Genomic DNA, 26,846 nt, shown 5'->3' with positions numbered 1-26,846 from the left:
AAATGCAAAAACATAGATTTGGAGAGGAACTTCAAAGCTGTAGAGCCAGACTATACTCAAAGGAGGCTCCACATTCATCAAGACACAGGGAAGATAACCACTCTTCCCCCAATTAAAATAAAAAGAAAACTTGCCTTTCAAAAAAAGGACAAGGAGCCACAGGCAAAGGTGGCAAAGAAAACAACTCCACCACCGTCTCCACCACCATCAGTGCACACATCACCAGTAGCAACTCCTCCACTGATGCACTCCCCGACTCATACTGCCATGAGTCAAGATGATCCCGATGCATGGGACCTTTACGATGCTCCAGTATCGGACAACAGCCCAGACTCGTACCCTGCCAGGCCGTCCCCTCCTGAGGACAGTACATCTTACACACAGGTGATCGCAAGGGCAGCTGCTTTCCATAACGTCACCTTGCATTCCGAACCAATTGAGGATTACTTTTTGTTTAACACGCTATCCTCCACTCATAGCCAATACCAAAGACTACCTATGCTCCCAGGAATGCTAAAACATTCAAAACAAATCTTTCAGGATCCTGTTAAAGGCCGAGCCATAACTCCAAGGGTGGAGAAAAAGTACAAGCCACTGCCAACAGATCCTGTTTATATTACAATCCAGTTAACACCAGACTCAGTAGTTGTCGGGGCAGCTCGTAAGAGAGCGAACTCTCATACCTCGGGGGACGCACCACCTCCAGACAAAGAGAGTCGCAAATTTGATGCTGCGGGCAAAAGGGTTGCAGCACAAGCAGCAAACCAATGGCGCATTGCCAATTCACAAGCACTTTTGCCAAGATATGATAGAGCTCACTGGGATGAGATGCAACATTTGATAGAACACTTACCCAAGGAGTTCCAAAAAAGAGCACAACAAGTGGTGGAAGAAGGACAAAGTATCTCTAATAATCAGATACGGTCTTCAATGGATGCAGCAGATACGGCTGCAAGGACAGTAAATACTGCAATAACAATAAGAAGGCACGCATGGCTGCGCACGTCAGGTTTTAAGCCGGAAATTCAACAAGCCGTGCTAAATATGCCATTTAATGAACAGCAGTTGTTTGGGCCGGAAGTCGACACTGCTATTGATAAACTCAAGAAAGACACTGATACAGCAAAAGTCATGGGCGTACTCTACTCCCCGCAGAGCAGAGGCACATTTCGCAAAACACCTTTTAGGGGAGGGTTTCGAGGGCAACCTACAGAAACCACAACATCACGAACAAGGCCCACTTACCAAAGCCAATATCAGCGGGGAAGTTTTCAGGGGCAATATAGAGGGGGACAATTCCCAAAAAATAGAGGAAAATTCCAAAGCCCCAAAAGTCCTCAAAATAAGCAGTGACTTACAAGTCACACATCCCCATCACATAACACCTGTGGGGGGAAGACTAAGCCAATTTTACAAACATTGGGAGGAGATAACAACAGATACTTGGGTACTAGCAATTATCCAGCATGGTTATAGCATAGAATTTCTCGAATTCCCTCCAACAGTCCCACCGAAAACACACAGTATGTCAAAACAACATATAAATCTTCTAGGTTTAGAAGTTCAAGCATTGCTCCAAAAAGAGGCAATAGAATTAGTACCAAAACAAGAACTAAACACAGGAGTTTACTCACTGTACTTTCTGATACCTAAAAAAGACAACACTCTAAGACCTATACTAGATCTCAGAATATTAAATACATACATCAAATCAGACCACTTTCACATGGTTACATTACAAGAAGTAATCCCACTGCTCAAACAACAAGACTACATGACAACACTGGATCTAAAGGATGCATATTTCCATATACCAATACATCCTTCACACAGAAAGTACCTAAGGTTTGTATTCCAAGGGATACATTACCAATTCAAAGTGTTGCCATTCGGAATAACGACTGCGCCAAGAGTTTTTACAAAATGTCTAGCAGTAGTAGCTGCACATATCAGAAGGCAGCAAATACATGTGTTCCCGTACCTAGACGATTGGTTAATCAAAACCAACACGCAAATACAGTGTTCACAACACACAAATTATGTCATAGAAACCCTACACAAACTAGGTTTCTCAATCAATTACTCAAAGTCACACCTTCTGCCGTGTCAAACACAGCAATACCTAGGAGCAACAATCAACACAGTAAAAGGAATTGCCACTCCAAGTCCACAAAGAGTCCAAACATTCCACAATGTAATACAAGCCATGTATCCAAACCAAAAGATACAGGTCAAATTAGTAATGAAACTCCTAGGCATGATGTCCTCATGCATAGCCATTGTCCCAAACGCAAGGTTGCACATGCGGCCCTTACAACAGTGCCTAGCATCACAGTGGTCACAGGCACAGGGTCAACTTCTAGATCTGGTGTTAATAGACCGCCAAACATACATCTCGCTTCAATGGTGGAACAGTATAAATTTAAACCAAGGGCGGCCTTTTCAAGACCCAGTGCCACAATACGTAATAATGACAGATGCATCCATGACAGGGTGGGGAGCACACCTCAATCAGCACAGCATCCAAGGACAATGGGACATTCAGCAAAGACAGTTTCATATAAACCACTTAGAACTGTTAGCTGTGTTTCTAGCGCTGAAAGCATTTCAACCCATAATAACCCACAAATACACTCTTGTCAAAACAGACAACATGACAACAATGTATTACCTAAACAAACAGGGAGGAACACACTCGACACAGTTGTGTCTCCTAACACAAAAAATATGGCATTGGGCGATTCACAACCACATTCGCCTAATAGCACAATTTATTCCAGGGATTCAGAATCAGTTAGCAGACAATCTCTCTCGGGATCACCAACAGATCCACGAATGGGAAATTCACCCCCAAATACTGAACACTTACTTCAGAATGTGGGGAACGCCACAAATAGATCTATTTGCAACAAAAGAAAACTCAAAATGCCAAAACTTCGCATCCAGGTACCCACAACATCAGTCTCAGGGCAATGCACTATGGATGAACTGGTCAGGGATATTTGCGTACGCTTTTCCCCCTCTCCCACTTCTTCTATATCTAGTAAACAAGTTGAGTCAAAACAAACTCAAACTCATACTAATAGCACCAACATGGGCAAGGCAACCTTGGTACACAACACTACTAGACCTTTCAGTAGTACCTCATGTCAAACTGCCAAACAGACCAGATCTGATAACACAACACAAACAACAGATCAGACATCCAAATCCAGCATCGCTGAATCTAGCAATTTGGCTCCTGAAATCCTAGAATTTGGGCACTTAGACCTCACACAGGAATGTATGGAGGTCATAAAACAAGCTAGAAAACCTACCACTAGACACTGCTATGCAAATAAGTGGAAAAGATTTGTTTATTACTGCCATAATAATCAAATTCAACCTTTACACGCATCTGCAAAAGAGATAGTAGGATACTTACTACATTTGCAAAAATCTAAACTAGCTTTCTCTTCCATTAAAATACATCTTACGGCAATTTCAGCTTACCTGCAAATTATGCACTCAACTTCATTGTTTAGGATACCAGTCATAAAAGCGTTTATGGAAGGCCTAAAGAGAATTATACCACCAAGAACACCACCAGTTCCTTCATGGAACCTCAACATTGTCTTAACACGACTCATGGGTCCACCTTTTGAGCCCATGCACTCTTGTGAAATGCAATACTTAACGTGGAAAGTTGCATTTTTAATTGCCATCACATCTCTAAGAAGAGTGAGTGAAATTCAAGCATTTACCATTCAAGAACCATTTATTCAAATACACAAAAATAAAGTTGTTCTACGGACCAATCCTAAATTTTTACCAAAAGTAATCTCACCGTTCCACTTGAATCAAACGGTAGAATTACCAGTGTTCTTCCCAAAGCCAGATTCTGTAGCTGAAAGAGCACTACATAAAATTAGACATCAAAAGAGCACTAATGTACTACATTGACAGAACAAAACTAGTTCGAAAGACAAAACAACTATTTATCGCCTTTCAAAAACCTCATACAGGAAATCCAATTTCAAAACAAGGCATTGCTAGATGGATAGTTAAGTGCATTCAAACCTGCTATCTTAAAGCTAAAAGAGAACTGCCTATTACACCAAAAGCACACTCAACCAGAAAGAAGGGTGCTACCATGGCCTTTCTAGGAAATATTCCAATGAACGAAATATGTAAGGCAGCAACATGGTCTACGCCTCATACATTTACCAAGCACTACTGTGTAGATGTGTTAACTGCACAAAATGCAACAGTAGGTCAAGCTGTACTAAGAACATTATTTCAAACTACTTCAATCCTACAGGCTGAACCACCGCTTTTGGGGAGATAACTGCTTACTAGTCTATGCACAGCATGTGTATCTGCAGCTACACATGCCATTGAACGGAAAATGTCACTTACCCAGTGTACATCTGTTCGTGGCATTAGTCGCTGCAGATTCACATGCGCCCACCCGCCTCCCCGGGAGCCTGTAGCCGTTTAGAAGTAGATATTAAACATTTGTACATTTGTAAATATATTACTTGAAACTTCATTATGTACATACGCATTCACTCCATTGCATGGGCACTATTACTAGCATACACAACTCCTACCTCACCCTCTGCGGGGAAAACAATCTAAGATGGAGTCGACGCCCATGCGCAATGGAGTCGAAATGGGAGGAGTCCCTCGGTCTCGTGACTCGAAAAGACTTCTTCGAAGAAAAACAACTTGTAACACTCCGAGCCCAACACCAGATGGCGGGATGTGCACAGCATGTGAATCTGCAGCGACTAATGCCACGAACAGATGTACACTGGGTAAGTGACATTTTATATATATATATATATATATATATATATATATATATATATATATATATATATATATATATATGTTGTTTTTTTTATTCTTTTTTTTTTTAGTTAAGACGTTACTGTTATATAGAATGAAAATAGTACTGAGTCTACAGGAGAGGACATCATCCAAAGGGAATGAGACTGGAAAAATGTAAACAGTCCAGTACTTCTAATCATATGCTTAATTAAAATGATACCAAATATTTTCATACTTCTGTTCTATGTAGATCTTGTTTTTTATTTTTTTTTAACAAAAACGCGTTCGCTCGTGTGAGAAGAAGACGTTTTAAAAAAATACACTTATAAACTTTAGGAATCACGTATGACTTCCACAATCTCAATATTTGTTTTTATAGGCACAGTTAGGCCACGATTGACCCACAAAATGTGACTGTGTGCAAATTCTCTAGTTCTGCAATAGTACAATATTATCAATAGGGGAGATTTATTAACTAACGTAACAAGTTCTCACTCCAAATGTTTCATTACCACATTCCAAAAGAGAACCACCTTTTGACAGTTCCACAACACGTTTGTAAGTACAAGAAGACAAGTTCTACTTCCAGCAATTATCTGAATTTGAAAGACCCAGCTTTTTTGTTGTAACCAGAGATAATTATAGCCTACAAGGAATTATCTGTTGTTCCTTTTAATCTCAAATGAAGTTTAGATTTATCTATCCCTTTATATTTTGTCACCTGTACTGATTATTAACTAATCCACTAATTTCTTTGGATTTTAAACTTTTTCACACCACCCTTAAATACTCTATATTGAACAGATGTTTTTTTTCTAGGGTTCACATAGAGCCGCCTTCCATTTTCTGGGGGGATACACTGCTTCCTTGCTCTCTCTCACCGTTTAGCTTCTACTGCTTCACTGACACTCTCCTTGCCTAATGATCTGCTTCTTGCTTTTCTTTCCTGCCTCCACTCTCCTCCCTTTTCCTCTTTGTGTTCTGCTTAGCAAAGCCTCAACGTTTCCCTTTATATCTTTTTAGAGGGGTTGATAGAAATATTGACCAGACAATCACACTCTTAACCACTTTTCTTTACATCCAGTTTCCCTCATTTTGGCCTCCTTTTTTATTCGGTTTTCCAATTATTTAATTTTACAAGGAATTTTTGTACGTTTTTAAGTTTATAGCTGGACCTTGTCCATGGTGCATTTCAAAATTAACTTTTTTATTAACATTCTACAGTACGGGTTAATGCCTGTTATTTTGACATCGCCCTGTGCCCTCTTTGTAAAATGGCAGGTGTGTAGTGATTACTCTCCTTCTCTGGTTCATTGATCAGAGATTCTAGATTCTTGGTCAGCACCGCCTTCTTAAATCTCTTCTTGCCTTTGTTCAACTGGTTGAGTTTGGAATAGCTAATTCCCAAGCTAGATGTGCCTGCCTTACACTTAGAGGGCATTTGAAGGTTTTTTCTGTCAAGAGTATTGATTATATTCCTAGATACATATCAAGGCTTTCTGTGCGAATAGTCCTTGAAGTCTACTCTTTGTACATTGGTGGCATCAAGCAAGGGATTGGAATAGTAGTCTGCATACAAGTTGTATTTTGTGGTGCAATTCTGAGATGATGTAACTGGTCAGTTGCCTTTACCAAGGTGGTAATTTGACTCCATCAATGAAGAGAATGGATTGGATATGTCCTTGATGAGTTAGCCAGTCTGCAGAATGGTGGGGAGTCTTTACGGGCAAAAGCAGCTTGGAAAGGGGTCTGAACGGACACATCATAGATCCTTAGTGCCAGAGCCTGATAAATTGAAATTTAACCTGTGTAAGTTTCGAAAGGTCTCAGCTTTGTTATTTTAATGTGTTTATCAGAACAAGCATGCACACACACCACAAAAGTAATTGAAATACATTTATCAACTCTACTTACCAATCCCAGTTCCACAGCACTGAGTAAAAACTTGTTTATAAAATAAAAAGCTATTTGCAAACACAAATCTGCGTAGCAGAACCCAGCGGGCCCACAACAGACCTTAAAGACAATACAAGAAGGAGCAAAGAGACAAAGCAGTGGACACTACCAGAACTGTTCTCATACTGTCGCTGCATGGATCTCACGCTCCTCCCCTACTAGAGGAGAGCACCCTTCCAGTCAAAGTAGATCATAAGCCCTTGCTCAGGATGATAATTGCAGACATAAGCTGTCATCCAGTTTCTATATTTAGGCTCTCCGTGAAGGCATTGTCCACACTGTGTGAAAGAATGTCTCTTTTCAAGATGCTTCATTTTCACCCTTGTCAGGAAACCTAAAGGAACCTCAAGTCCCTCTGCCACTGGGTCCTTCATCTTTAGGGGTGCTTTTTTTCTGGTCAAAGTTGCACTCTTAATATTGGAGGCTGCAGGTGGTGAAAGTCCTCAGTCTTCTCCTCAAGGCATCTGCCTCTTTCAATGTTTTACGTCGTGAATGGGCCCATCTCCTGTGCAGCAAAGCTAGACTGCTTCATCTGACCCTACAAATCTTGTAATCTGCGTTTATTTTACTCTCTCTGCTGCAGCATGCCACGTACTGTGCTAGAAAGTGTCTCTCCCCCGCTTTAACTTCGGTTTGAATATTCATTGTTTTTGCAGTCAGTTTCACTTATCTGTAGTGAGAAACCCTCTTACAATCTGTACGCAAGACCTGCATCTTCTGAGGCCTCTGATAGCACACTGCAAGGAAAACTTTGAATTTTAGTGGTAAATTCAGATTTCATCAGCCTGTAAATGTCCGAGGACTTTCAGTTGTGCTACCCCTGAATTTAGTCCGCCTCCCTCCTTATTTTGACAGGATTTTAAATCTGGGACTGCAGGGGGCACTGATTGGCTGTTGGGTTGACCCGAGACAGTTTTTCCTCTTCAGTTAACACCCCTTGGCAGTGCATAACAAAGGCCTCCACGGCCCATGCAGGACAGGAGGATGGAGGATGGGGGAGGCGGGGGGGGGGGGGGGCAGTGAGCTCCAAGGGGGGGCCCTCAGCACAGTACACTAGTCTGAGACCTCCTGAGAGGGGCCCCTCGATTTACTGTGCAGGGGGACCCCTCAAATTTCTTTACACCACTGCCCCTTGGGAACTCTATTGCAGCTGCATGTTTCAAATGCACTCCCGGTGGGCAGCAGGACTCCGAATTTAGAATTAACACATTATCACAACCTAGAAATAAGTGTAGTTGTGAAAGGGAAACGTCAATTCGGACGTACTACTGAAAACATCTAAAAGGAAAATCTGTAAATCGCCTCAGCCGTGAGGTGGGTCACTGTCCACCACAGGTTGGAGGTGGGCGAGCCACCAAATTCCCAGGGAGAGCCGAGCCAAGAGCCCGGCTTGTCCCTGAGAACCCATGCACGAGCTGAGCCCTGAAAATATTTGCTATTTAAATCATACAACCGAAATCACATAAAGTATGATAGTCTCCTCAATATTAAAAAAAATGTATTCCTTTATTATGTGAAACTTTGACAGAAATAAGGCACTTTATGGCGCTGCATTTAGAAGTACTTATTAAAAGTGATAGTGTTCTACAACTGGTAGTCTGAACTCACATATGTGAAAGTGCTTTCATACGCGACAATGAAGAGAAAAGAGTTTTGATAAAATAAATTGTTTGCCCAAGATCACACAATTTAAACCATGATTTATTCGGGTTTTCTTGTTTCCCTTTATACACATCAGCTAGTAAATGGGTATCGATCTGTCTTTCTGTATGATAAGGCTTTGATTTTACATTTTAGTAAATTTTTCTGCAGTTTTTAAAATATAATGCAAACTCAATCCAAAGGTATTGAAGCGCTTTACATGAGCGCCAGTTACATTACACAGGGTCAGGTGCATTGTTTATATCATGAGTACTAACATTTTCACAGAGGCCACAAAGTTTGGTCTGTGGTGTGGCCTAGGGCCACAATCATGCTAGCAGGGTGGCTGTCAAAGGGATGGGGGATGTGGGAGAGGGGTGGGGATTGTAGCAGTATAGTGTAGGGGACAGCAAAGCAGATACATCTAGTGGCTGAATTGCACAATGTGAAACCAGAAAACCTGGGATTAATCCCAGCTTCCCCACTTTACCAAATTGTCTAATCCTAGGCAATTGTTTTATTTTACTTTCTCTCCTTTTTCTTCATTATCGTATGTAAGAGGTTGTCACAATGCATGACTTCAGGAGGTGTGCTGTACAAATCCTTCTCCTGTGTTTGATTTAATAAACTATAATGTTGTCCATGTATAATAGAACACCAGGCCACCCAAAGAGTGCGCATAAGAGCTGGCTTTCCCCTGAGTTCACTATTAGCATTATCAGGTTGGAGGGAAGTATGAATGTTTCAGAATTTATGTTTGAAAACGATTAGTTTAAAAAATACTTCTCCGTGCACTGATATAATCTGATGTACTAAGATGAAATGGTTCTTTCTGCATGCTAATGAAATATATTTTTTTAATTTTTAAGAGACCTTATCATATTTTTACACTTTTGCTGAAAGATGTACTCAAGAATGAAGATGATCCTACAGTTAAGCAGTGCAGGACAGCCTAGTTACATCCTGTCTTTTTCTTCAATGAACATTTAAATAAAGGATTGCCTGTTAAACATCTTTTTAATATCAGTGCTAAGTTGAGTAAACAGCGTCCCAGTGCTCCCGCTGCCCTGGGGGCCGCATATAAAGGTGTGGAAGGCTGCATGCTGGGCCGTACTTTCAATATCACTGGTTTATGCAAATAGAGAGATTAAATGATTTGTCTGGAATCACATTGATGTTAAGCCAACACCGAGGCCCGAACCTGCTAACCAAGTTCCACAGTTGGCAGCTCGGACAGTAACACCACATCCTGTGCACAGGGAGGGAGAGAGGACGACTGCAGAAGTCACATGAAAGCTTGGCTCGTGATGGGCGCGAGGTTCCAACAGGACCTTGAGCTTAGTCAGAGCCAGGCTTCTGACTAGAGCCTGGCTCGAGCTTTTGGTGGGTCACCTGCCTCTACTACAGCGTGTGAGGGTGGTGGCTGGCTCCAGCTGCAAGCCGAGCCTAGTGAAAGCGTTGTTCTGGCCGGCCCATTTTGTGGTTTCTCATGGCAGGCCTGCCTCCTAGTTGCTGTATTTCACACCTGATATCAGTATACTGATTTTCTAGAAATATTTTTGTTTTTGTCCTCATTCACCTCAGTCTCCAAGCCAACTCCATACCTTGACCTTTCACACCCTCTCGTGTGTGAAGGTGACCTATGCCAGGGAGACCGATTCTCTCTCACTCAGCCTTCTCATTGAGGTAAACCTACACGGCTGGAGAGTGGGAAAAGGTGTATAATCATTGGACTTCGTCTTCCACCCATATCTGGTCCTTACTGACACCCTTGATATCACCTCCACTTCATCAGGGGTGCCCACAGTTTCTCCTTTTTCTTTTTTGTACCTCCCACCTCTGTCCAATTTTGACGCATGAAAAGGAGCGTTTAGCCACTCCATATGCATAGGAGGGGATACTGCCACCCATTTTCGACAAATTTCTCTTCTAGCTAGTAGTATAGAGTAAAAAAGTAGATTCCTCCCGTCTCTACATTTCAGTTTGGATTCCTGTAATTGCCCGAATATAATCAAGGGGAGACCTACCATGATTTCTTGCCTCAGTATACTCCAGAGCATTTTACACACTTCTTCCCAGAAGGAATAAAGAAATGTGCAACCCATACACAAATGGATAACTGTTGCACTCTGCAGTCCACATTTAGGACATTCTCCCCCTCCTCCTTTCTGGATCCTAGAGAGCTTGTCCAGAGATATATAAGCTCTATGTATGTTAAATAGATGATTCTTCCTTAACGGAGCGGGCTTCACTACACCAGAGTGCACATAGATGTTTTCAACCACACTTTTACCCGTTCCCGGGGCATGTTGTCTCCCCAAAGGGCTTCTGTGAGTTTAAACTCACCGTCCAAAACCTCTAAAATTTCCCAGTACCAAACCAATATCTTCTTTAGGCTAGAGGATCCTCTGAGTAATTTATCTTCCATGTGGTTCACATGTCTCAAATTCACTTGAGTGTACTGTGACCAGCCTTCCAACTGAATATACTTCAATCTGGAAAGGGTTCCCCCTGTCTTGTCCCTTAGCCCTTCCCAGGAGAGTAGAGAACCTTCCCTGAAAAGGTCCCCCTAAGATTCCATGCCAGCTTTCTTGATTGGGACTGCTAGTACATCATTTAAACACTCCGGAGTGCTTGGCAATTCCCAGATGGGTGTCTTTTGACTGTAGTAGATGCCTTCACTGCAGACCTTAACTGATACCAACTCTTAGCGCGATCACGCAGCACCTTCATTCTTACCTTTTAGAAAAATTATGGATACCCAAATTTATATAAGAAATGCTTTGCTGCCCCTTTGACAGTGCTTATGATGGCCTTGAACATGCCACCAATTCCTGTGGAGTCCAGGGAGGCGAAGAGCATCTTTGAGTTTTTAAGTTGAAATGCCCATGCGTAATATTGTAAATCTGGCAACGCCAAGCCTCCCTTCTCTCTCCTCCTGCGCAGCTATTTCCAAGAAATTCTGGGGCCCTTATATGCCCATATGAAAGAGTTTATAGCTTGCTGAAACTTATCTAAGTATGTTTTGTTCATTTGATGTGGGATGGCGTTGTGCACAAAATTCAACTTGGGCAGGATCACCATCTTAACTAAGTTGACTCTTCCCAATTTTGTCAGAGGGAGACGTACCCACCATTGCATTAACTTACAACAATCTCCCAAAAGTTTTTTGGGTTCATTGCTGAGTTGCTCAATATCCTGTGTGATCAACATACCTAAGTATCTCATTACACACTTTCCTTGCCTTTGTTCCTTCTTCTGATTCCAGGGCATTATCTTTGTCTTCCCAGCATTCACATAGTAACCAGAGATTCTGCCAAAGTTCTCTGCTATACTCAGTAGTGCTGGGAGAGCTGTTGATAGGTCCCCAGTGTATACCAACAAATCATCCGCATACAAGGCTACCTTTTTCTCCCATCCATTACACCTAAAAGGAGATATAGTGTGATCCTGCCATATTTTCCTAGCCATAGGTTCTATGTATAAATTAAATAGTAGAGGAGATATGGAACAGCCTTCCCTAGTACCTCTGGTTATCCTGAAGGGCTTAGTAAGGTTCCCATTCAGCAGTACCCTTGCCGAGGGAGAATTATAGAGCTGCCCGATTGCCCTACAGAATTTTTCACCAAAGTTGCAGTCTCAGGATCATATTTAGATACTCTCAGTTGACTCTATCAGAGGCCTCCATTGCATCCAGAGTTATAACTGCTAAAGGGACTTTATATGTAGTGGCCAAATCTATAGCCCCAACCAAGTTGTAAGTCAATTCATGCAAAACTCTGCCTCTGATAAAATGTTTCTGGTCTGGATGTATCAGACCATTCACCACCCCATTTAATCTATCCACCAGTATTTTAGCAAATAGTTTGTAATCGCTGTTTAACAATTATATAGGCCTAAACGATTCACACTTAACCAGACTCTTGCCTGGCTTCAGAATCAATGTAATGGTTGCCTCCTTCCAAGAGGTTGGTAAAGGGGCCTGTTCCCAAGGATCCCTACAAACAGTTCTGACATGGCTGGTTCTATCACCTCCGCAGGACTTTATAAAGCTCCACGGGATGCTGTCTGGACCTGCAGCTTTCCTTCCCTCACTTCCTTTCAAAGCTGCTCTTATTTCGCCTGAAGAAATTGGCTTATTTAGATAGTTCTGTTCCTCTTGTGAAAGACTTGGGAGTGTATCCTTCCCTAGCCAGGTTCCTACCTCCTCCCCCACCTCTGACTCTTCTGTATAGAGTTGTGTGAAGAACTTCTGAAAAGTGTTTTCTATAGCCTCGCTGCTTGTTCCTTCCCCGGCTGGTCTAGCTCGATTTCTTTAATATAATTCTGCACGTGATCTCTCTTGCTCTTCTAGGCTAACAGTTTCTCTGCACTTTCTCCATACTCAAAATGAGCCAGTTTACTCACCTCCCATCTCTTTGTAATTCTAGTTTGCAATACATCCTCAAGCTGCTGCCTCAGATGAGTTAACCTATTGATCAAAACCTTATTTTCCTCCCCCACTGGATCCATTGTTGGTTGAGTCTTACACCTTAACATTTATTGTTCTACGTGACTTATTTAATTCCTATATTGCTTATTTCTGTAACTGGCAAGACTCATGATTTTTCCTCGTATGACCGCTTTAAAAGTGTCCCATACCACAAACACAAGTGGAGCAGACCCCAGATTCATGTTAAAAAACTCCTCTGCCTCTACACGTAGTTGGGAGACAACCTCATTATCTAGCAATAGCGTACGGTCTAACGTCCATCTCCTGTGTTCTGTATCCTGAGCTGGCCTAACTCTCAGTAGTACAGCCGTGTGATCCGGTAGGTGAGCTGGCAGGTAAGTTATATCCTCTACTGATTCACACAACATCCGATCGATTATATGACGGGCTCCGAATTGAAAACAACTACTAACCTTAACAACGAGGTCAGAACACCGACCTCGTCCTTACTACTAATGATTTTACCACGAATGCCTTAACAACGATATTTTGTTGTAAAGGCATTCCTGATCAAATCATTAGCAATAGGCACCATTCACCCTACATCCCTCACCCCACCCCCCCAACCCCAACCCAAAACCTAAAACCCGCTGACCCCCCACCCACTCCCCAAAACCAAAAACGCCCCACCCCCCAACCCCACCCTAAAACCTAAAACCCCCTGACCACCCACCCACTCCCCAAAACCAAAAACCCCCAACCCCACCCTAAAACCTAAAACCCCCTGACCGCCCCACCCACTCCCCAAAACCAAAAACGCCCCACCCCCCCAACCCCACCCCAAAACCTAAAACCCCCTGACCCCCCACCCACTCCCCGAAACCAAAAACTCCCCACCCCCCCAACCCCACCCCAAAACCTAAAAACTCCTGACCCCCACCCCCTCCCCAAAACGCCCCCCCCAACCCCACCCCAAAACCGAAAACCCCCTGACCCCCCACCCCAAAACCTAAACCCACCACTTACCTTCGCCAACTCCCTTCTTTGTACCTTAACCATGCATGTTCGTTGTTCAGAACATACGTAGTTAAGGCACAAAAATACGAAGTCGTGGTTAAAAAAAGCATTGTTACGCTTTTGTTAACCACCACTTTCGTAATAAAAAATTCGTAAAAAAGGGATGTTTCCCATCCGATCTACTAGGATATAGTCTATACATGAGGCGTGACTGTACTTTTTATTACAATAGGAAAAACTCAGTTTCACCCCAGCTCTCTGCCTCCATAGATCACACAACCCTAGTTCCCTCATTATCCCCTTCAGATATCATTGGGATTTTGGCTTACCTATGGATTTATATTTCGTTGACCTTTCCAGTTTGTTATCTAAAACCACAATAAGTAGCCCGCCATTATGAATGGATCAGGAAAATCCAATAGCTGCACGAACATCCTTCTGAGTGGCCCTGCATCATCACAGTTGGGGCCATAAAACCCCCACATACGTAATCCTCCTAGCAATTATCTGAAGTTTAGCTATGATCCATCTGCCTGCTGTATCTGACTTCACCTCCAGTATCGCTGCATTGACCTGTTGTTTAATCAGGATTGCCCTCCCTTAGTATTAAAATTATGGTCGGTGCAGACACAATGTTTAACCCACTTTTGTGTCCTAAAAAACTCCATACATTCAACTCTAGTTAGGTGGGTTTCTTTCAGGATTAATATCTGTACTGGAGAGTCCCTCAAGTATTGTAGGATCCTCTCTCTTCTCCCTTTAGTTCTCAGACCATTGACATTCCATGACATGATCTGGATTGCTCTACTCCTGGCACCCAATGATTTTATCCGTCATTTACGGTTAATTTAAAGCTATCTGAGGTGTATGAGTTTTTTTTTCTCTCACATGCTCCCCACCCAGTGACCAGCCTCCCCCCACCATCGTGATCCCTTGGAGAACCCCCGTGCATAATGGACTGATGTTAGTCCAATTTTAGAGCATCCATTGACTTAATTGGCGTTTCCATCGTTATACCATCTGCTCCTTAATTTTTCTCTACACCCCACCTCTTGATATCCTCCAGCTGCTCGTCCACTGCTTTGATATCTTTTATATTGTACATCCTGTTAGTATACATTACTCGGAGGGCGGCTGGAAACTTGAGTTGTGCTGCATCGCCCAGCTTTTTTAAATCTTCCAAGCACCTCCCCAACTCACACTGTGTGTTTATAGTTACCCTAGACAAGTCTGACCTAACCTCGAATGAGAAATCTTCCCCTCTGATAGTTTTCAATTTTAGCGGCTTTGTCAGTATTTTTTTCTTTCTATACATAATTTTGAAAAATTAACAAGATTTTCTGGGGCTTTTTACTGTTGGGGTTTCTCAAAAAAGGATCTCTGTGAATCCTCTGAATGTCACTTGCAATCTCTTCTGTGCTTTCCACCAATGAAACTACTGATTTAATAAGAGAGACCACATATGATTTGAGGTTTTCCCCTTCTGGTACATTTAAAATTCTCAAATTCTTTCTCCTCGAGTTATTCTCCAACTGTTCCAGTTTATTTTGTAGGTCCTGCTTGTTTCCATTCAGTAATTGAATTTCTTCTCCATGTATCCTCAGTTCCTCCTTTATAGCTCCAACAGACTCTTCAAGGACGTGGGTTGTTTTTACGGTCAGGGGGTCGAACTTCTTCTCCAGTGCCTCACAGGCTTCTCGTATTTCTCCTTAATTTATTTCAAAGGTGGTAAAGCCCCTTTTAATGTCATTAGATAGAGCAAGGAACATCATCTCCTTTAAGGTATTTAGGACAGGACTAGAGTGGGGTATATTCTTGGACAATTCTGTAGCCTGGATAGGGGCTAGTGACTCTGGTACCTATGGATCGAGGCGTCCACTTCGCTGCTCATCAACATAGGAGCGGCCCCCCTGCTCCCTCAACTCTGTACCTCGCAACCTTCTGATTTTGCCTGGAGTTCCTGGAGACTACCTCCTTCTTCACTCTCCCCCATCTCCTTCTCACCATCCATGCCATCCATGCCTTGTAAAACAAGGTCCCTCGCTGCCTGTTCTTTCTTCATTAACCTGGTGAAAATATCTGTTACTACCCATCTTACCTTGAAATAAGATCTCACTTAGGGGTTAATTTTAGGTTTAAGTTTCGTAACAGGGCCTTTTCTCTGTTTTTTGGTTAGTTTACAGACAATAACATCGTTAATTTCTTCAGTTCTAGCCAACAGTTGCCTTGCTTGTCCCCTGCTACTCCTTGACAAGTCTCACTTAGTTCCACGTTGGTCCCCTTCCTCCGTTCTGGGGGGCGAGCCACAACACCCTCTTCTCGATGCCTTACCATCTTCTCAGCCACCTCTGCCACATTTCTCACCTCTTCCGCTTCTTCTCCCGTCTTTCCGAGCCCACTAGCACTTGTGCTGACTCTGCCACTGTTCCCCCAGAGGGCAACACGCGCCGCTGCTCTGCAGGTCCGTCGCAGGGTGGCTCGAGACCTGCGTGTGGCTCCGGCAAGCCTTGCAGAGCCCCTCAGATACACCCTCAGCCCCTGCGAAGCATGCCAGCACATCGGCACCACTGACTATCGCAGGTATGATGCCACCTTATCGCCGCCTGGTAAAACCCAGGTAAGCCCTCCATGTTCTCCGTGAAAAAACCAACCCACTGGCTCTAGTACCACTTGTTGCCTCACCTCTTGCAATTCCTGGTTCATGTAGGTTACCTTGCAGTACTCGCTCGCTCTTGTATGTCATGTTTGCCCCTTGCCATGTTTTCCCTGGGGTTTGCCAGTGTTTTTGTTCGGTTTTTGTTTCATGACCACCCTTGTGGCTCCCTTCTTTAGTGATGTATGAAACCCCTCCCTGGTGGTTTCAGGTTACATTTTCGATAGTGCGCCCTAAGGCACCATGTTAGGGTTTTTAGTGCAGCATCCTTTCCCTTGTAGGTAGTAGTGGGATTTTTTTGTTTCCCCCCATCCCCCCAATGAGTTGTCACGTTGTCTTCTTTCTAAATTACTTTTTATGCTGACCCTGCTTTGTTGAATTAGTGTTTATTTACACAGATGTTTCAGGAGTGATAACTGTATAATGCTTGCTCTGTGACATTGCTTCGCATTTTGTTTCATTTGTGTCATTTCATTTCTTTGCAGTGTAAGCTTTTGCGACCTTTTGAAGTTGCCCACGGATGTGACTTCCTCAAACTGTAAGTATTTTGAGTTTTCTCGTTATCGCTTGCCAAGGGTGGTTGTAACCGACCTCATACAGTGCTTAATTTGCAAAGCTAAATAATGATGTGCCTAGGCCCAGAGTTCTGGTGCAGAACACGATCAGCACTCAGAGGTAAACATGCGAGACTTGTGGATACATTTAATGTGTCAGAGAAAACACAGATGCCCCCCATCTCAGACGAACTATTCTCAAGCCTTATCGGCGGGTCTCTTTCTCTTTGCATCCTAGAGGAAGTATGTGGGTCACCGGCCCTTTGTTTTAAGACCCCAAAATATACCATTGTGGAAAATGTAATGATTTCTTTCATTGGGTCCTTAAAACAATTTTGCTATCTGTGATGTACCTCTCGATAAATTATCCCGTCATTTGCTGACCTATCGGAAACAATTTAGCTTTTATTTGTATATCTTATGCATTCTGACATGTGGGCAACTGTTAAGTGTATTTGATTGCAACATTATAATAGTTACTTCAATAACTGGTTGATAATAATTTGAAAGGTATATTTTTTTAATCTATTATTTACTTAAAAACGGTTAGGGTCATGGCTGGTCTGGCCGTTCTGGCATTTCCCCAGGAGGTAGCAGGCTAAGGGGCTGCTCTCACAACTAGATGGCTGCCATGAGCCACAAATGCCCAGGTGCCCGGTTTATAGTTACGACCTCCTCCACTGTGGGGTCGGTTTAAACATGTTTGTCATGGCTGCTTGAAGATGAAAGGAAGTTAAGGTTGACGGGGACAATAGTGGCTACAGCAAAAAAACTAAACAGAACTGCAGTTACCAGTTAAGGTACTATCTTCACCTAATATTCCACCTTTAGTGCACTAATTCAACCTTAGTTCCCTCCTACACTATAGGTTCCACTATGTGGGATCTATCCAGGTCTCCGTTGGTACCCAAAATGGTGCAGGCGATGGAAGACAAGGGCAGCTGACCACTTCCTCTGTTGCTGTGTTCACTATTCTAAACAAGGTGACAGGCGTCTAACTCCTGTCCCACATTATCTTCATCCTCATTTCTTGGAAGGCGAAGTTGGCATGGGAGAGGGGGACAGCTGGCTTTTGTCTTGTTTGCATTGCAAGCAGCGCTTCGGGCCAGGTGTGGCCTGTGCCACATCTCTTTTAGCACAGTACGGTGCAGTTCTGGGATGACCAGGGATGCTGACGTCAGTCTAGACATGGCTAAGCCAGACCAGTGATTCTCTTACCAGCCAAGTAAGCCGTAGTCCAGCACAATGACCAGCAAATTTGGCTCTTTGACCACATGCTGCAGTGAACTCTAGCCCATCTAAGTGATTCCCATTCTGGCCCAGGGACTACCAGTCCAGTGCATGACACTATAGCCTGTCCGAAGGTTGCCACTTTGACCCAATGTCCTCCCTATGTGGTCCAGTAATTCACTGCCCAGTTAGTGACTTCCAGCCATAACTCATGGCATCTGCACAGCACACATTATAACTCATGGCATCTGCCAGGCACAAAACACATATTTGCTAAAGACACATATACACAAAAAACAGTTTAGAGAAGAACAGCGAGGCTGACTCCATAAATTCTTGCTTTTGTTGTGTGCTTTCATAACTGTAACTGGTGAATTTCAGTGGTTTTACTACAGTGGCAAGAAATTGTTCTTCTCTTGCGCCAGCCAATGAGCATTCGTGTGACACCAGGTGAGACCTTGGACCCAAAATGGATGACAGGAGCAAAATGTTTATACCACTAAAGATGTGGGGTGATAAATTAGGGTGAACTGGATTAGTGAACCCTAATCTGGAGGCGCTGGCTCAGCGCGTAATCGCTAGATAAAGGGCTGAGTATAGAGTGTATATGGTTGTGACTGTATCAACAAGAGTGAGCCCCTTTTACAGACTAAGTGGTCTCACACATATAATAGTGTCATGCTTCATCATTTGACCACCTCGCCCCACCCAGGTAAGATGGTACTACCTGGGCGGACTCAATCTCGTTGTTAAAGGAACAACAGAGGGAGTGCTGAAATGTGAATCTAACTGGATATTTTACAGGGATCCAGATGGGGTGTGAATAAAATTACCTTACACGTCACCTGTCACAGTTAGTAAGATACTTTAATAGAGGTGTATGTAGGTAAGGTTAAAAATTACGAGCGGCTGGGATACAGACAGTAGGTAGACACACCGGTATTTCCTTTGGTGTGAGTGTGACTACAAGGGACACCCTCCCTCCAGCAACTCCCAGACCGGAGGCAAATCGCCTTATCCTTCGGGACCTACCCTAATATGAACAAACAGTTCAGGTAAGCCTATTATTCTATTTCCACTACCCGCCAAGCATGCTGCAATGCATTCATCCTTAGGGGATCCATGACCCTGACGAATGCCCCTGACCTTCCAGCACGTAGAGAGGGCAGAAACACGTTGGTCCTTGTTGTTTTTTAGACTCCGTGAGTCATTGATCTCAAAAGAGTCCTGAGCCTAATTTTTAACCTTACCTACATACACCTCTATTAAAGTATCTTACTAACTGTGACAGGTGACGTGTAAGGTAATTTTATTCACACCCCATCTGGATCCCTGTAAAATATCCAGTTAGATTCACATTTCAGCACTCCCTTTGTTGTTCCTTTAACAACGAGGTTGAGTCCGCCCAGGTAGAACCATCTGGGTGGGGCTAGGTGGTCAAATGATGAAGCATGACACTATTATGTGTGTGAGACCACCTAGTCTGTAAAAGGAACTCCCTCTTGTTGATACAGCCACAACCATATACACTCTATACTCAGCCCTTTATCTAGGGATTACGCGCTGAGCCAGCGCCTCCAGATTAGGGTTCACTAATCCAGTTCACCCCAACTTATCACCCCACACCTTTAGTGGTATATGGATTTGCTCATTTTTCTCGGGAGTACATGTGGGGTTGAATCACTCCTGCCACTCTCTTTTGTGTTCCAGGAGCAAAATGTTCACTCATTTAATGGGTGTTTATTTTTATTTTAAATTCGAATTTGCCGATACACACCCGGTCCGCAGACTGAAACGGCCAACCATTTAAGCCCCCTCTGCACCTTTTTCATATGCAAAAATCTCCAAAAACTACTCCACAAACAAAAGTGCCTTTTCTGAGTAAAGTTCTACTTTCATCTTAAGTTGGATGTAAGTCTGTTTAGTGGTTTTGGGTGTAGGAGTGAAAAACATAATTTATGACATTCCCTCCACTTGTAACTTGCACAGAACTGCACAAGATTTGGCATGCCAAAGCTTAGCTCACTATGTTTCTTTTTTTTTTAACTTGTTTTTATTTGCATTTTCACTTTACCGGTAATACAGTTCAACATCTCAGTGAGTCATTACATATACAAAAGCCTCAGATTGCATAATCAAAGAAAAAAAATATTACCTATTTTAGGGCTCACCCAGTGCTTATTACATAACAAGTCTCACATTCCTCCTTAGCATGTCTCACTTTTAGAAGTCCGCTTATCAGTCACGGCGCCATGGCTTTGTTAAAATTGGTGGCCCATCCGTGGCTGGTTCACGCTGCAGTGTCAGCAATCATGACTATCCTGAGATCATCCGATTATTTGTAGTGCACATTTTTACGGAGTTCAACAGTATATAATAATTTAACTTTAACAACTGTAATCATGACTAGTCTAGGTATCCTATGACTCTAGTATCAAGTACACTGTTCCAGCAATAGAAACACAAGGACAACACAGGGGAACTCAATGGCCAGGAGCAAGAAAGCCCTCACTCACCCAATAGGATGTCAAGCTTCATCACTGGGCAAGCTTCTCGTCAGACCGGCACTGCAATGCCTGACGGGCCCCTCTTGAAAAAGGGGGGCTCTTAGCCAGAAATCTTTTTATCGACTAGTAATGCCGAGGATGAGTGCAAACCATAGGCGTGGTTAGGAGAGAAGAAGAAAAGTAGAAGATAAAATTGGCTCTAAACCAAAACCATCATATTTAATAAGTCAGAGATAGGCTTAGGCCAAGGTTAAAAACAATATAGGGAGTGCTAATAGAGATAATGTTCAAGTGCACTATGGTCTTCCCTCCAGCATTTCAGAATAGGGGGTTTGGCACTGAGAGGGGGCTCAAGATCCGGTGCCCATCTGTTCCGCACCATTGTCACATCTACTCTGCGATCGGCTTTAATAGCTTTATATATCTGGGACTTCAGACCTCTGTTGACCTTGGGATCTAGTAGGGTTCATAACGTGTGGGACTCCACTGGTTCCTCTTGAAAGGATGGCCATATTCCCTTGACAATGTAGGAGATCTTAGCATATTGTAAGTGCTGGCCGGGGATAGTTGGAAAATGTCTTACGCCTCATCAGATGTAAGGAATGTCTCATGTTGGTATAGATCCCCTAGGGTTAGCAGCCACCTTCATACTATTTTATTAGGTCCATGACCTTTTGTGTCCGTCTGACACACTGCAACCATTGCAGGGGTTATAATCTTGCATATGGGGCATGCTTGAGTACGACGTGACTGTTTGCTCCCAGATCTCCGCCACATGGCGGACCAAAAAGGGAGCTTCACCAGGGACTCTCCGTCTCTTCATCAGGTATCCGAGGAGGTCGTTCTTTCCCACCCAGTCACCTAGGAGTTCATTTTCAATGGTCATTTTGTCCATGCACCATTGCACAGCGTATTGTAGTAGACCCGCATACTAGTTTAACTGCAGATCAGGGACACCCAATGCGCCTAGCTCTAAGTCTAATTTTAGCACTTCAAGTGTAACTCTGCTCTTCTTCCCTCCTCATATAAGGAAGACCAGGAGTTGTCAAAGTTTTTTTTTAAAGTGGCCTGAGGAATAAGGCACAGTGAGTTCTGCAGATGTAGAGGCAGTGGGGAAGAACAACCATTCTGCCCAAGGCCGCACTTCTCATAATGGAGAGCGGGAGTTTATTCCAAAACTCGATGGGATTTTCCAGTCGCAGTAAAGCGGCTCCCATGTTTGGATCATAGTGGGTTATGTCTGATTGAGCTATCTGCATGCCTAGGTAGCGGAAATGGTCACAGTTCAAGCAAGCGGTGTCTGAGGAAGGTCTGTTATACCCCTTCCCACAAGACCGGCCATCGGGAAGAGTAGCCATTTGTGCTGGTAAATATGCAAGCCTGACATGTTGCCAAATGCTGTCCGGGCATCTAATAATATGTGCACAGAGTGTTCAGGGTTTGTCAGGTATATCAGGGCATCATCAGCATATAAGAAGACCATGTGCATATACCCTTTAGCCCCTAGTCTTGGTGGACAGCCAGTTTGTATCAAAGAATCTGCCCATCACTTCCCTAAGTTCCTCCCTGAATAGGGAGTCCTTCAAAGTTTCGGGTCGCAATCTCCAGCTGACTATGTTAAACTAGTGCCACATTTGGCACACCTCACCGTAGAGAGGACAAAGTTATAGAGAAATAAAAAAACGCATTTTCAAGGGACAGTGTCACTCAACCTTAACTAACCCAGTGGCGAGGGCCACTGTAGTGTGTGTAGGTGTACACAAAGGAATATATTCATTGCTACACCCTCCTTCCTTTCATTCGCCTTTCCTTTCTTGTCATTTAAAAATAAGATCAATACATATAAATGCAAGATATGTGAAAGTCAGTGGACTGTGAAGGATCTAATGATGTTTGGAGAGTTGACTGACTCTTAGAAAAAAAGACTCGTATTCGGATCATTTTGTTCAAACGTGACCTTCGGATGCAAACAGTTGAAAGATGGCCACAGAAATGCCTGCAAAGTGCTTAAAGAGATCCAAGCAGCAGAGAGGACACAATGGCAGCTGCTCTTATTTCCGATGTAAAACGTTTACTTTTATTGTGGCGTTCGGGGCATTTGAAGTCCTTTAATACTGAATATTTCGAGGACTTAACTTGAAAGATGAAGACATCATGCATGTGTTACTGTAACACTAATGGTAGAATGACGCTAAGTTTTAAGTGCTGTTTTTAAGCAGGTGAATGCATAGGATTAAAAGCTCCTTTATATTATGAGACAAAACTTACATTAAGGAAAGTTGTGGTTAGATGTAAGACTTCAGTTTGAGACATTTTTATAGCATAGAACTAATCAAAAATTTTCCCATATACATTTTGTCTCAAAATTGTACATATAAATACACGCGTTAAGTGCTTTTTCAATTTGGTGCATCAGACGTGTTTAAGACTCCGCCATTAGTATGCAAAACGGTCCTATCTATAGATAGGGTAAGAGATAATAAATGCACAAAATGGAGATATCCTCTTTGTCATTCCTTACTTAAGTTCTTAAAAAAAATAGAACTGCATAATGGCATTTAGATTTCTCGCCCGAAGTGGCATAAATGAATGCTTTGTCCTTGTTCTATTTCTTGACTCGGCGAACATGGTTTGAAGTATTTTTAGTGCATTGGTGTAGCGCGCGCACATCATTGGTGTGGTCGCTTTCAGAATGAGGCCTCTGTACTTGTGTGACTCTCCTTCATGGGAGTCACACCAGTCTGTTGATATTCGATATGATTGCGTTTCCTGTTGCTTATGCCTGTTAGTGATTGACAGGATTAGATGGGGGTATGGGTCTGTGTGTGGCACTGTGTGCGAGGATGCTTCTGCCAAAATACTGTCCCCTGCTGGAAAGGTATGTTTCGGGACCTCTTTTCCTATCCTGATTCATTCATGAGATTGTGTGTGTGTGTGTGTCTGTCTGTCTCTCTCTCCCTCCCCCCCCCCCGCCACCCCCGTCCAGGGGTCTTCCCTCTTCCATTACTGTTTTATAGCTGAAAAAGTGAGTAGAGAAGGGCGAAGGAGAGAGATCCCCGGGGTACTGGTGCTGGATGTTTTTAAAGCACTTGAGCCCTTTTTTGAGTCATTTTCTTACACCGCAAAAGACTTTCAGTTGAGAAAAGGCACTCATACACCACACCACACCACAACACACACACACACACACACCACACCACACCACACCACACCACAACACACACACACACACCACACCACACACCACACACACACACACACACACCACACACCACACACCACACACCACACACCACACACCACACCACACACCACACACCACACACCACACCACACACACACACACACACACCACACCACACCACAACACACACACCACAACACACACACACACACACACACACACACCACACACCACACCACACCACACCACACCACACCACACCACACCACACACACACTGATTTACACTTTTCTCACTTTTTCACTGTCTCACCTTCTCACTCACTCTGCCTCCCTGAAACACCGGGTCTCATTCTTGCTCCCACACACTTGCACACTCACGCCCCACACGCACTCTTACACTCACTTGCCTCCTCTCACATTTTTGCTAAAATACATTTGCTCATCGTCACTCTCCCACCCTTTCTCTTCTTCCTCAAATGCACATTCTCTCTCACATTCACCCAAGCACCTTATCTCTGTCGCCTCGGTGCATTCTCTCTCACCCACAACTTTCTCTCACTCTTCCTGTAAAACTTGCATTCTCCCACTCCTTCAGATGCTCTCTTGCAATATCTCGCTTTCCCTTTCTCGCTCTCAAGTTTGCACACTTTCCCCTTACACATTGGCTCTCACACACTCTTGCCCTCTCTCTCATCCACTCTCGCTCCCCCTTTCCTTTTTCAGAAGAGATACATTTATAGCATCAGCCATGCTGGAGGGCCTGAGCCACCACACTGTGCCTTCTGGTTCTGCCACATTTGAGTTTCTTTCTGGTGACCCACGAGTACAGAGAGGAGGATGCCTGACAGCATAGTTGCAGTGGTTCCCAACCTTTTGACTTCTGTGGACCCCCGCTTTATCATCACTGGATCCCGGGGACCCTTACTGAATAATAATTTGAATCCGGGGACCTCCTCTGAGTCATTACTGAAAGCTGGGTACCTAGTCTGTTCATATTAATTTTCTAAGCTGCTGCGGACCCCCTGAGGAGGCTTTGCGTACCCCCGGGGGTCCCCAGACCACAGGTTGGGAACCATTGGCATAGTGTCTTGCTAACTGAGCCCCGAGTTTTTTATTTGATTGATACAGTTTGTCGGTTCCATTCCATCTCATAGTTGTTGTTTTTTTCAGTAAAATAACCCTCCCAAATAATACTGCTTAAACACACTTTTCACTTCGGAATGCATAACAAATAACAAAAATACTGTTGTGTGACAGACTACAAAAGTAGGCATATGGGCTGTACCAGCCTGAATTCACAGGGAGCGAATTCTATGCATTTGACATACATTTTGTTTGCATTGTGAAAGTTTGGCCATGATCTCCTGCGCCTGGTTAGACCTCCACTCTCAGCGTAGCAACTATGCGTATCAGACCGGTGGGGCACCAGTGGACGCAGTATCTGTAAATGCCCAATGCTCAGCGTATCTTCACGGGCCATGATGAGCATTTGGCTGCGGTGCAGAAGATCATGCGTTAGCGGTACCAGTTGCCCAAGGTGATCACATGTGCTGGAAGCAAGTGGAATGGTCCAGCCTCTGAGCTGCTGTGTTCGCCTCCTGGTTGGATTAAAGCTACGCTGCACACAGGACATTCCCATGGTTGAGAAATGTTGAGACAAAGACTATGACCAATACCTCCTGAGTGTCCTATGGTGGCGGTCCTTTGTGGATGCTTGTGTCTACCTGGGTCAGTAGAAGTTGTTGCCCACCACTATTTGTAGCTCTTGCTGCTTCCTCAGGCAGTCTCAAGCCTCTTTCTAACAGGACGATGAGTTTTCTTTTTGTTAGGTTGTCTCCATCCCACTTCAGCCAAGAAAGTTGTAAGGAAGGCAGAGTTTATCACTGGCTACCATGAAATGATGTAAAGATCTAGATATTGCCAGCAGACTGGTGACCCAGCACACCGTGACTCGGTCACCCGTCAGTCGGATGGGTATATCCATCAATATGGCCGAGGCCCCAAAAGGTGCTAGACACACACATGGCACCATGTGTACCATACTGTTCCACATAGCTTCAGAGAGTATAATATCCATTGTGCATGGTCCTGAGCATTCATCTAGGGAAAAGGTATGTTGTCTTTTAGAGTTTCCATTTTTAGAGATTTTCAGTCTGGTTTTAGTTAAATTTGGTAAAATTTAATTCTTGATTCTTAGGGCCAGATGTAGGAAGTTCCGATTTTGCAAATCGGAAATTGCGAGTCGGTGCGACTCGCAATTTCAGATTTGCAAAATCGGATGCAGAACGGTGTCTCAGACACCGTATGCAATTCGCTATGGGGTCGCAAAGACTCACCTCATTAATGTTAATGAGGTTGGTTGCATTTTGCGACCCCATAGCGAGTCCCTGCACTCACAGGGATGGTGGCCTGCTGAAGACAGCAGACCTCCATGTCTGTGACTGCTTTTTAAATAAAGCTGTTTTTTTTTTATTTTGCAGCCCATTTTCCTTAAAGGAAAACGAGTTGCAAAATAAAAAAAATAACTAAACCATTTGCTTTCGTTTTTTCAGAGTAGGCAGTGGTCCATTGGACCACTGCCTGCTCTGAAAAAACATTTTGGGCAACATTCACAAAGGGGAAGGGGTCCCATGGGGCACCTTCCCTTTTGCGAATGGGTTACCACCAGTGTGACACTGGTGGTAACTGCAAATTGCTTTGCGACCGCATTCACGGTCACAAAGCAATTTAGCATCGCGATGCGAGTCGCAAATAGGAAGGGGACACCCCTTCCTATTTGCGAGTCGCATTCACAATTTGCGAGTCGGTACCCACTCGCAAATTGTGAATGAGCATCGCGATGAGCATTTTGCATG

At 43.6% G+C, this 26,846-nt stretch overlaps 1 protein-coding gene across 4 annotated transcripts in view; it reads left to right on the top strand.

Moving 5' to 3' along the window:
* The window catches only part of KIAA0513 (KIAA0513 ortholog), a 342,714-nt gene that overhangs the window by 95,096 nt on the left and 220,772 nt on the right, over nt 1-26,846 (top strand). For all 4 annotated transcript variants that reach the window (XM_069218112.1, XM_069218115.1, XM_069218113.1 and 1 more), the window contains exon 2: nt 17,000-17,052. The gene's annotated coding sequence lies outside the window, so the exon portion shown is untranslated. The remainder of the gene's footprint in view (nt 1-16,999; nt 17,053-26,846) is intronic.

This window comes from Pleurodeles waltl, chromosome 12 (assembly GCF_031143425.1).
Source record: "Pleurodeles waltl isolate 20211129_DDA chromosome 12, aPleWal1.hap1.20221129, whole genome shotgun sequence".
Taxonomy (NCBI): Eukaryota; Metazoa; Chordata; class Amphibia; order Caudata; family Salamandridae; genus Pleurodeles; species Pleurodeles waltl.
Note: the sequence above shows the minus strand (reverse complement) of the source record. Positions and strands in the feature narration are given on the sequence as shown.